At 42.2% G+C, this 11,934-nt stretch overlaps 1 pseudogene across 1 annotated transcript; it reads right to left on the minus strand.

The window, feature by feature from the left end:
- Positions 1-2,774: 2,774 nt before the first annotated feature.
- On the minus strand, positions 2,775-4,803 carry LOC308523286 (splicing regulator RBM11-like; annotated as a pseudogene). Its single transcript has one exon. The product of its transcript is annotated as a splicing regulator RBM11-like (transcript).
- Positions 4,804-11,934: the final 7,131 nt, after the last annotated feature.

Consider the following 11,934-nt stretch of genomic DNA (forward strand, 5'->3'; position numbering starts at 1 on the left):
TTTGCTAAGTGGTGAGGGGACTCAGGGACCTAGGAACTTTTTCCTCTCCCTCTCCCAATGAGGAAAGAGCATGATTACAGTATGAGGCTAGCACAAAAGCAGAGACGAGATGGATGTTGTAGTCATATCTGAAACCAGTACCACCTCTGGACTTCCCAATTACATAAGCTAGTAAATTCCATTTTAAAAATAAGCTAGCTGCGGTTGCATTTCTGTCATAATGACTACACATTATAATTACAGCCCAAACAGTACAAAAGCTGCAAGAGTAGTAAACAGTCTTGCTATATGCTTGGGTCTGTGCTCTGTTCATTCTCTCTTAATTTCTGTATGCACACACAAGAAGTGAGATGCCCTTCTCAAAGGTAAAGAAACTAGGGATTTTTATTTGCCCACCTATTGGTGTGAGATTAGTATTTACAGAGAGGGAGCAAAGGATATGAATTCAAAAAGTGGAGCTAGGATATGAATTCAAGTCTGTCTTGTTTGAAGTCACCTTGAGTTCTACCCAGACCTTATTTGAACTAGTAATGGGCAACTCCCAGCCTACTGGCATCCAGCTATCTAACATGATTTGGGCTAAGCCCTAGAAACTTGTTCTACTGAACCAAATTGGCTTCTTTCCTGATTTCTCCCTAGTATACCTGGATGAAGGATATCAAATCTCCCATAGGTCATGCTCCTTTAGGAATCTGGAGACAACTTCACTGCTCAAGTTCTAGAGATTAAAGGGCCCCAATTTAGCCATTCATTCACCCAAGGTCCTGGTTTCACCACTTCCCTCTGTCAATATCCCTCAAATTGGACACTTAGTCCTGGGGCTTGGCAGAATAGGAACATGCTAGAAGTGCTCTTCAAAGTAAGTTTCATACTCATTTTACATTTGGGAAACAATATTCCCATTAAAGGGGAAGTCACTGAGTGGTTCAACTGCCTCAGGAGAGATGGCTTACAAATTCAAAGAATGAAACCAAAGTGTCTTCTGTACTGAGCTTCAAATTGATGAGCTCTGGGTGAAGAGGCACTTAGGTAATGAAAGTTGGCAGGGATAATGTGGCTAGGGCCTCTCCCCTCAAGCTAGAAATGTTACATAAGAACACCTACCTTTCCTGTAATAGTCTCATTGAAGAAAAAGCTTCTAAATGCATTTCTACTCTCTGGTCTTGACCCCCTCTTTATGCCCCTACTCTCAACAAAGGGGCCAGTATGATGCTTCAGGCCCGTGGTTATCAGTGTAAATGTAGACCCTGTGTACAGCAGTATGAAAAGGGGGTAGTGGGCGAGTTCCTTCAGATTAATGGTAAAGGAAGGCCTCTTCCTCCCCACTGTTCTTGAAAGTGGTAATTGCTCCATGGAATTCACTGGGAACTTCCCCAGTTCAGCCTCATGAATAGGAATACCTAGGGTAGGGATCAGAACTCTGGATTTAAAACGTACACTCTAGTTTGGAAGCTGATAATGTGAAGGCTCCCAGAAGACAGGGCCCACATTTGCCTGGGGGTGGCTGTAACCTCACTATGCTGGAGCTATAGAGGAAAAGGTCTGAAACTCAGAGGGGATGTGGAAATAATTGAGTCACTGCTCTCAATGTTACTGGTTTCCAAAGCACTTCTCTGATCTAAGCCTGGGTTCAAATTCTGGCTCTGTCACTTCATTAGCTGTTGTGGCCATAGGCAAGACGGTTTACTACCCCAAACTTCAGTTTCCTTATCAATAAAATGTGAATATTCACCTCCTAGGAGGATGAAATAAGATTGTTATTATCTGGCCTCTCAGCCCTGTGCTGAGAGTAAAACAAAACAGTTAAAATAACTTGCCTCATACCACACAGCTTTTAGGTGCCAGAACTGGTGCTAATTACCAAGAGTTCTCCAGCCTCAATATGCATCAAGATCATCAGGAGAGGTTACAAAGCTGCAAAATTCCCAGACCTCACCCCAGAGAGCCCAGGAATTTGCACTACTCACTGATGCCACAGGAGAGTCTCATGCTATTGCTCCAGAGTCCTAATCATTTATAATCAGGACACTGGTTTATCCCCAGAAAACTGCTGGGTTGGGAACACAGCACCTTATCTTTCAAAGTAAAGAGGTGAGAGGAAGAGGGTTCTACGAAGTAGTCTCCTCAAACCATTTGACTTCCCCTTAAGCCCCTCAGGAGTCTATGGTGGCCTGAAAGTTAAGTACTGCCTCTGAGACTATCATTTTAATTTTATATAAGCATCCTAGCTGGTTTGCTCAATGGGTAGAGCATTGGCCTGTGGACTGAAGGGTCCCAGGTTCGATTCCAGTCAAGGGCATGTACCTTGGTTGCGGGCTCGATCCAAAGTTGGGGGTGTGCAGGAGGCAGCTGATTGATGTTTCTCTCATTGATGTTTCTAACTCTCCATTCCTCTCCCTCTCTGTAAAAATAAATAGTTTTTAAAAATTACATAAGCAACCCACATTCACTATAGAAAAATGTTAAAAAGAAATCAAAGGCTGAAACTGGTTTGGCTCAGTGGATAGAGCGTCGGCCTGTGGACTGAAAGGTCCCAGGTTCAATTCTGGTCAAGGGCATGTACCTTGGTTGCGAGCACATCTCCAGTAGGAGATGTGCAGGAGGCAGCTGATCGATGTTTCTCTCTCATCGATGTTTCTAACTATCTCTCTCCCTTCCTCTCTGTAAAAAATCAATAAAATATATTTAAAAAAAAAAAAAATCAAAGGAGAGGAGTTCAATACCGTGGTTAAGAGCCTGACCAGCTTTTTTTTTTTTTTTTTTTTTTTAAGAAATACAATTCATAAATGAGTAGACGCAGATATTCATATTTATATACAGCTTTATAAAAGGGAATGATGCCAAAAATAGCTCCATAATAATCATTTTTCCTTAGGTATCACTGCCATTAGCCCCATTTTATGAAATACAGTAAGCCTGTAGAAACATAAGACTGGGAAATATATTGAAAAATTTAAAAATGATATTAACAAAGGAAACTAAAGTCTGCTTATTCCATTTTTGTTAGGAACAACAACATGTAACTTAAATATTTGCACTAGTTTCACTCAGAAAATCTACCACTCCATATAAGACACTCTAGGAAAGCATGGTGCCTTATCCATAAGTTGCTTTTGATTGACAGTTTAGTGAAATTTCATTATCACTACTAAAATATGTCACTCAAAAGTATATTTCTTGTTGACAATGTGTCAACAATACAATTACCAAAGAAAGAAGTAGTATATTATTTTTAAGTTTTTGTAATTGAAAACAAAATTTCAATAGCAAATCAGATGCCATATTATTATATACTAGAGGCCTGGTGCATGAAATTCATGCACGGGGGAGGGGTAAATCCCTCAGCCCGGCCTGCACCCTCTCCAATCCGGGACATTCCTCTTGCAATGCGGGACCGCCAGCTCCTAACCGCTCACCTGCCTGCCTGCCTGATCGCCCCTAACCACTCTGCTTGCTGGCCTGATCGCCCCTTAACTGCCCCCCTGCCAGCCTGGCTGCCCCCTAACTGCTCCCCTACTGGCCTGATTGCCCCTACCTACCTCTGCCTCGGCCCCCGCCACTGTGGCTATGTCCAGAAGGATTTCTGGAAGATGTCTTGTCTAATTAGCATATTACTTTTATTAGTATAGAGGCCCAGTGCATGAAATTCGTGCACTTGTGTGTGTGGGGGGCGGGGGGGAGGGTTCTCAGCCCGGCCTGTGCCCTCTTGCAATCCAGGAGCCATCAGGGGATGTCCGACTGATGGCTTAGGCCCATGCGGGAGTGGGCCTAAGCCATCAGTTGGACATACTTAGCACTGCAGTGGAGGCGAGCTTCTGGCTGAGCAGCGCTCACCCTGTGGGGAGCACAATGACCATCAGGGGGAAGCTCCTGTGTTGAGCTTCTGCCCCCTGGTGGTCAGTCCGCATCATAGCAACCGGTCATTCTGTCGTTTGGTCGATTTGCATATTGGCCTTTTATTATATAAGATTTCAAAAAAACATAAGAAAGCCATAACATTTGTTACTTGGTAGAATACAGGCTTTTTTTCTTCTTTCCTTAAGGATCAAGGCCAGTGTAGATAAATTCATTTGAAGGTAATACTAGTATCTTTTCTTCTTCTTACATTTTTGGAACTTTTGACCATATTCACTTTCTCTAATGTTTTTTGTGCTTCTATCACTAGTTTGTTTTTGCCTCTTTCATTTATTAATTTGGTAAAGGACAGGGTCATGTGGTTGTTGATGAGTCCATTCATAAGGGCTGGGTCCAGCCTCTAGATTTGGAACATGGTTTAGTGAAGAAGGCACAGCTGTGTTCTTAGGAAGTAATGCTGTCATCTCACAGTAAGGAAGCTACAGTGCTGGATTACATGCATGACACTGCATCTTCTGAAAGAAAAAATATTCTTGAGGTAAAGCTGCATTATTAGTTGGAAAGAACTGCATGGGAAAGAAAGAACTGCCCATGGCTTCTTCATTTCTGTAGCTGTGTGAACTGATCTTAACACAGCTCTCAAAACTCTGGTTAGCTGGTTCAGAAGAGTGAGAACTCCTAAATCGATACTGCACATTACTTGGTCTTTCATATAAACGAATTCCATTCAGCAAAGCTATGGCATAAGACACCGATTCTGGGTGTTTAAAGCAGCCAAATCCAAAAGACTTCAGCTTTCCTTCTCTGTCTTTTCATATAGTCACTCTGGTTAATGGCCCAGCCTATAAAAAACTGAAGGAACAGCTTGTAAAGGATCTCTTCCCACCCTCGGGCCTCTAAATTCCCCACAAACACCCTCCTGTCAGCCTCCTCCTGAGCAGGGAACATCCCCCTGGTCGTGGCGGAGGACTAAGGAGGAGATGCCAACACACCGCCCTCTTTCCTGGCCAGCTTTTGAAGGAAAACAAATGTATGTACAACATTTAGCAAAGCTAACACCTACTAAGGACTCAAAGTGCTAGTAAAACATTTACAGTAGGCAAAAAGAAAAGAGAACCAAGATACAAATTCAGACCTCTACCTCACAACAGATGCTCTTTCCATGGTTCATGGTTTTCCCTTCAGAACTGATTTCTGTGATTCCATCTATGATGTCTGGGGCCACAACCTTACCTCTAAGAGCACACCTTCCTCTCCAAACCCTACTACAAGCAGCTGGCAATAGTATAGAGGCATTCAGCTGGGAAGACACAGAGGACACCTCATTTTATTGCGCTTTGCTTTATTGAGCTTCACAGATGCCACGTTTCTTACAAATTGAAGGCAAGACCCTCCACGAGCAAAAAGATTACAACTCACTTTATTGTGAGTTATGGTGCTCTGGAACAAGATTTCAGGGGTATGGCTATACTCCCTCCAAGGCTGAGATCATATGTTTGAGAGGTGCTAAGAAGCCCCAATCTGACAAGGGCAAATTTTTCCTAATTTCAAATGTCTCTCTCACTTCCAAATCTGACTTCATCAAGTTCTTTTCCATATTAGACCACCCAGTATGTTTATTTTTTAACCAGATGGATGCACTGGGATTCAGCCAGATTCCCTACTTCCTAAGAGAAGGAAAACCTTGGGTGAAAGCAAAAAGGGAACAAGGCACAGGCCCACAGATAACCTACTAGGCAAGGGCTCTCCACCGTAGCTCCTCCACTTGGCTTTTTCTGCTCCTAGAAAGTTAAGAGGAAAACACAGATCATATTTTGGTTGCCTGTTGAATCTCAAACTTGCTGTATGACCTTGGGCAGGAGTGTAGAATCTGAGGAACCTTCCAAATATGACTTTCTGTTACACCCTCCTCCCATGAAAACACAAATTTAATGAATTTCAGAGTTAAGGTCAGAGCTTCACATAATGACAAAGAATTCTTTGGGGGGTTGGGAGATAAAATGATCTCTGCAGATGATATGATCATAGATGTAGAAAACCCTAAAGAACACACACACACACACACACACACACACACACACACACCTGTTAAACTAATAAATGAATTCAGCAAAGTTGCAGGATACAAACTCAGTTAAACAATAACAGTGAACAGTACAAAATGGAAATTAAGACAATAATTTTATTTAAAATAGCATTAGCCCGGCCAGTTTGGCTCAGTGGATTGAACATTGTCCCATACATCAAGGGGTCACCAGTACGACTCCCAGCCAGGGCACATGCCCATGTTGCGGGCTCGATCACCAGTAGGGGGCATGCAGGAGACAGCTGATGTTTCTATCTCTCCCTCTTCCTGTCTCTCAAAAAAATCAATAAAAACATTAAAATAAATAAATAAATAGTTCTAGCTGGTTTTTCTCAGTGTTTAAGAATGTTGGCCCACAGACTAAAGGTTCACGAGTTCTATTCTGGTCAATGGCATGTACCTCAGTTACAGGCTCCATCCCCAGTCCAGGGTCAGGCCAGGGTAGGTGTGGGAAGCAATCAATTAATGTGTCTCTTTCACATCAATGCTTCTCTCTCTGTATCTCCCCTTCTCTTCCACTCTCTCTAAAAATCAATGGAAAAAATATCCTTGGGTGAAGAGTAACAACAAAATAAAATAGCATCAAAAAGAAAAAAATACTTAAGAATAAACTTAACCAAGGAGGTGAAAGTTATATATACTGAAAACTACAAAACATCACTGAACAAACTGAAGAAGATACAAATAAATGGAAAAACATCTTGCTTTCACATATTGGAAGACTTGATATTGCTAAGATGTCAATACTACCCAAAGCAATCTATTGGTTTATTTCAATCTCTATCAAAATCCCAGTGTCTTTTTTTTTTTACAGAAATAGAAAAACTCATCCTAAAATTCATATGAAATCTTAAGTAACCCCCAGCAACCAAAACATTTTGGAAAAGAAGAATAATGTTACAGGACTCACACTTTCTGATTTCAAAACACACTACAAAGCTATGTTAATCAAAACTGTGTCGTACTGGCAAAAAGACAAATACACCAGTGGAACAGAATAGACAGCCCTGAAATGAACCCTCACACATATTAGTATGGTCAAATTCAAACAGCACACAAATCACCTGACCAGCCTAACACTGGTTCTGCTCCCTTAAAGCAGATCCATGATTAATGCAATCCTTGAGTTAGTTTACAGAGAGCACTGTACACATGCCACCTCTATCCTCAACCTGCACCCAGAACCAAAGTATAGGGACATGACAGGAACTTGAACACTGGAACCCTTACCATAAGCGGCAAAGTCCCAAGGTTCTAATTAATTAGAACTTGCTCCTAATCCCTTAAAAACCTGCCCTGAACCCTGGATCTGAGAGACTGATTTGAGCCTTGTCTGGCTGCCTGACAAATTTCCTTCTTTTTGTGAAAAACCTGTTGCCTCAGATTTTGGCTTCTCTGGGTGCCACAGGCAAGGGACCCACTGACTTTGTTCAGTATCAAAATGATTTTCAACAAGGGTGTCAAAACCACTTAATGGGGAAAGGAAAGTCTTTTTAACAAATGGTGGGAAAACTGGATATCCACCTATAAAAGAATGAAATTGGACCCTGACCTAACACCTTATTAAAAAATTAATTCTAGCCGAAACCGGTTTGGCTCAGTGGATAGAGCGTCGGCCTGCGGACTGAAGGGTCCCAGGTTCGATTCCGGTCAAGGGCATGTGCCTTGGTTGCGGGCACATCCCCGGTAGGAGATGTGCAGGAGGCAGCTGATCGACGTTTCTCTCTCATCGATGTTTCTGACTCTCTATCTCTCTCCCTTCCTCTCTGAAAAAAAAAAAAAAAATCAATAAAATATATATATATATATAAAAAAAAAAAATTAATTCTAGCCGAAACCGGTTTGGCTCAGTGGATAGAGCGTCAGCCTGCGGACTGAAAGGTCCCAGGTTCGATTCTGGTCAAGGGCATGTACCTGGGTTGCGGGCATATCCCCAGTATGAGATGTGCAGGAGGCAGCTGATCGATGTTTCTCTCTCATCGATGTTTCTAACTCTCTATCTCTCTCCCTTCCTCTCTGTAAAGAATCAATAAAATATATTTTAAAAAAAATTAATTCTAAAAAAAAAAAATTCTGAAAGGGATTAGTTGTCCTAAGAAGCACAAATTGCTAGTTATATAAATAGTCAAGGGGATGTGAAGTACAGCATAGGGAATATAGTCAATAATATTGCAATAACTATGTATGGTGCCAGATGGGCACTAGATTTATCAGGATGATCACTTCATAAAGAATATAAGTATCCAGACATTATGTTGTACATTTGAAATGAATATAATATTGTATGTCAACTATAACTGAAAATAAATTTTAAAAATTAACTCAAAATGGATCAAAGACCTAAACATAAGAGCTAAAACTAAAACTCTGAGAAAAATATAGGCGAAAAGCTTGATGACACTGGATATAGCAATGATTTCTTGTACATGACACCAAAGGCACAGGCAACAATAACAAATTATACAAACTGGACTTAATCAAAATTAAAAGCTTTGTTATATACAAAGACAATATCAACAGAGTAAAAAGGCAACCCACAGAATGAGAGAAAATATTTGCCAATTACATACATGATAAGGGATTAAATACCCAGAATACATACAGAACTCCTAAAACTCAACAGCAAAAAAACAAATGACCAGACTCAAAAGTGGGCAAAAGTCTGGAACAAATATTTCTCCAAAGATATACAAACAGGCAATAAGCACATGAAAAGATGCTCAACATCACTAATCAGTAAGGAAATAAAAATTAAAAGCACAATGAGATACCACTTCACAGCATTTGCTTTAAAAATAGAGAAAACAAGTGTTGGCAAGAATGTGGAGAAACTGGAACTCTTGTGCACTGTTGGTAGTAATTTAAATGGTGCAGCTGCTATAGAAAACAGTATGGAGCCCTAGCCGTTTTGGCTCAGTGGTTAGAGTATCTGCCTGTGGACTGAAGGGCCGTGGGTTTGATTCTGGTCAAGGGCACATACCCGGATGCACACTCGGTCCCCACCCCTGTTGGGGCACTTGTGAGAGGCAACAAATGGATGTGTGTCTCTCACATCGATGTTTCTCTTTGTCTCTCCTCCTCCCTTCCATTCTCTAAAAAAAAAAAAAAAAAAAAAAAAATCATTGGAAAAATTTCCTCAGGTACAAACAGTATGAAGGTTACTCAAAAACTTCAAAATAGAACTGTCATGTAATCCAGCAATTCAACTCAATTCAACTCTGGTTATACACCAAAAGAACTGAAAGCATGGACATGATGGATATTTGTACACCAATGTACATAGACAAATTATTCACAATAGCAAAAAGGGGGAAGTAGCCCAAGTGTCCCTCAGTAGGTAAGCAAAATGTGGTATATACATACAATGGATATTTAACAAAATTTAACAAAGCTATTATTCAGCCTTAAAAAGGAAATTCTGGCCCTAACCGGTTTGGCTCAGTGGATAGAGCGTCAGCCTGTGGACTCAAGGGTCCCGGGTTCGATTCTGGTCAAGGGCATGTACCTTGGTTGCCGGCACATACCCAGTAGGGAGTGTGCAGGAGGCAGCTGATCGATGTTTCTCTCTCATTGATGTTTCTTTTTTTTTTTTAATATATTTTATTGATTTTTTACAGAGAGGAAGGGAGAGAGATAGAGAGTTAGAAACATCGATGAGAGAGAAACATCGATCAGCTGCCTCCTGCACATCTCCCACTGGGGATATGCCCGCAACCAAGGTACATGCCCTTGACCGGAATTGAACCTGGGACCCTTCAGTCCGCAGGCCGACGCTCTATCCGCTGAGCCAAACCAGTTTCGGCTCTCATCGATGTTTCTAACTCTCTATCCCTCTCCCTTCCTCTCTGTAAAAAATCAATAAAATATATTAATAAAAAAAAAGGGGGGGGGAATTCTGGCCCAGCCAGTGTGGCTCAATGGTTGAGCATTGACCTATGAACCAGGAGGTCAGGTTCGATTCCCAGTCAGGGTATGCCTGGGTTGTGGGCTCAATCCCCAGTGGGGGGCATGCAGGAGGCAGCCTATCGATGATTCTCTCTCATCATTGATGTTTCTACCTCTCCCTTTCCCTTCTTCTCTGAAATCAATAAAAATATATTTTAAAAAAAGAAATTCTGACACATGCTACATGTATGAACCTTGAAGATGTTATGCTAGAAAATAAGCCAATCAGAAAAGAACAAATACTGTGTGATTCCACTCTTATAAGGTAGTTAGTCAAATTCAGAGACAGAAAGTAGAATGGTCATTGCCAGGGTTTGGGGGGTGGGAAAAATGGGGAGTTAACAGTTTAGAGGGCATAGAGTTTCACTTTTGCAAGATGAAAAGTTCTGAAAATGGATGGTGGGTATGGCTGCAAAACAAAGTGAACAGACTTCATTGTGCCACTGAACTATATATTGAAAAGTGGTAAATTTTGTTATGTATATTTTACAGCAACTTAAACAATTTTTAAGTAAAAATAATTAATTCCACTTTACTCCAGTTTTCTCCATCTTCAGTGCCCCACTAAATCTCACCTGAATAACTTTCACAGTCGTTAGTCTCACTCTGATCCAGTCCTCCAAACAGGAGCCAGAGTGATCTTGGTTAAGCTGCAAACCAGAAAAGTGAAGTCCTTTTGGTGGCTTCCTCCTCCCTTTTGGGATAAAAACACATTCCTCAACATGACCCTCCCTTTTCTTCCTCATTTGTGGCTTTATTCCTTACCATTAACCCTCATGGTTTTATCTTCTGAAATGTTCTCTCCTCCTCCCCCATCTTCCCCTTCATAACTCCTACTCTTCCTTCCGAGCTGTCTTCCTTAACGCCCACTACAAAAGAGACCTGTACCATCAAACACAGCAGACTGAAAACTTACCTTCTTTGTATTTGACCACGGGCTAGCCTTCCAATATTCTCTGAGAGCGGTCAGTTTGCCTCCAGTGCTGCAGACCACCAGGGAGCCTGTAAAAGAAGTTTTATACCGATGGTGCACTTTCTAACCACAGTGAGCTTGTTAGGCCTCGCCATAGTTTGCATATGGGAGGGAAAGGGGTTCAGAAAAGAGGTAGGGCCAAAAAGAACAAGATCCATGGGAAAGTTAGGGTAAAGGGGTACACCCAGGTCTGGTCCAGACAGAGTAATGTCTAATAGCGCCTCTGGGGTCCAGCCCCACGCAACCTCCTCAACAGGATCTTGGGGTTAGACTGCGGTGGGAAACCCCAGCTGCGGAATTCTGGAAAAGCTCTGCAGGAGACTCTCTCTTGCTCACCTAAGGTGGAGAACTGCAGTGAATGTTAACATGTATGCAAAGGCTGTTTTGACCTTATTGTTATTTTTTTTAATATATATTTTATTGATTTTTTACAGAGAGGAAGGGAGAGGGACAGAGAGTTAGAAACATCGATGAGAGAGAAACATCGATCAGCTGCCTCCTGCACACGCCCCACTGGGGATGTGCCCGCAACCAAGGTACATGCCCTTGACCGGAATCGAACCTGGGGCCCTTGAGTCCGCAGGTCGACGCTCCATCCACTGAGCCAAACCGGTGACGTTAGGGCTTACTGTTATTCTTTAAAACTTAAAGCTTAGGGTTAAAAGTACAAATTTTAAAGTCAGACAAACCCGGGTACTAGTTGCACGATTCTGGGCAACCTGCTTTGCCGCCATGAGTCCCCTGCACACAGCGGTGTGCCTCGGTCTCCCCTGACTGGGTAGCGGGGCGCTAAATGCGGGCTACAGGCCCGCCCCCCGATTTTCTGAGGAGGTCCGAGAATTTACATCTGTAACCCACTTTCCAGGCCATGTGGCCGCTGCCGGTCCAGAAACACGCTTTATGGACCACTGACCTGGCACATATTGAGGACACGGCAGATATTCTGATGCCTCAACAAGTACTTTCTCCACTTCAACCCCGTGAGGCGTCCTCAGCTGGTTCCAACGTGCTCCGCAGCCTTAGAGAATCATTTCTCCTCTTTGGAACTCGGGGCTCACTTGCCAAAAGAGGGTGC

This window comes from Myotis nattereri, assembly GCF_964212035.1.
Source record: "Myotis nattereri genome assembly, chromosome: 8".
Classification (NCBI taxonomy): Eukaryota; Metazoa; Chordata; class Mammalia; order Chiroptera; family Vespertilionidae; genus Myotis; species Myotis nattereri.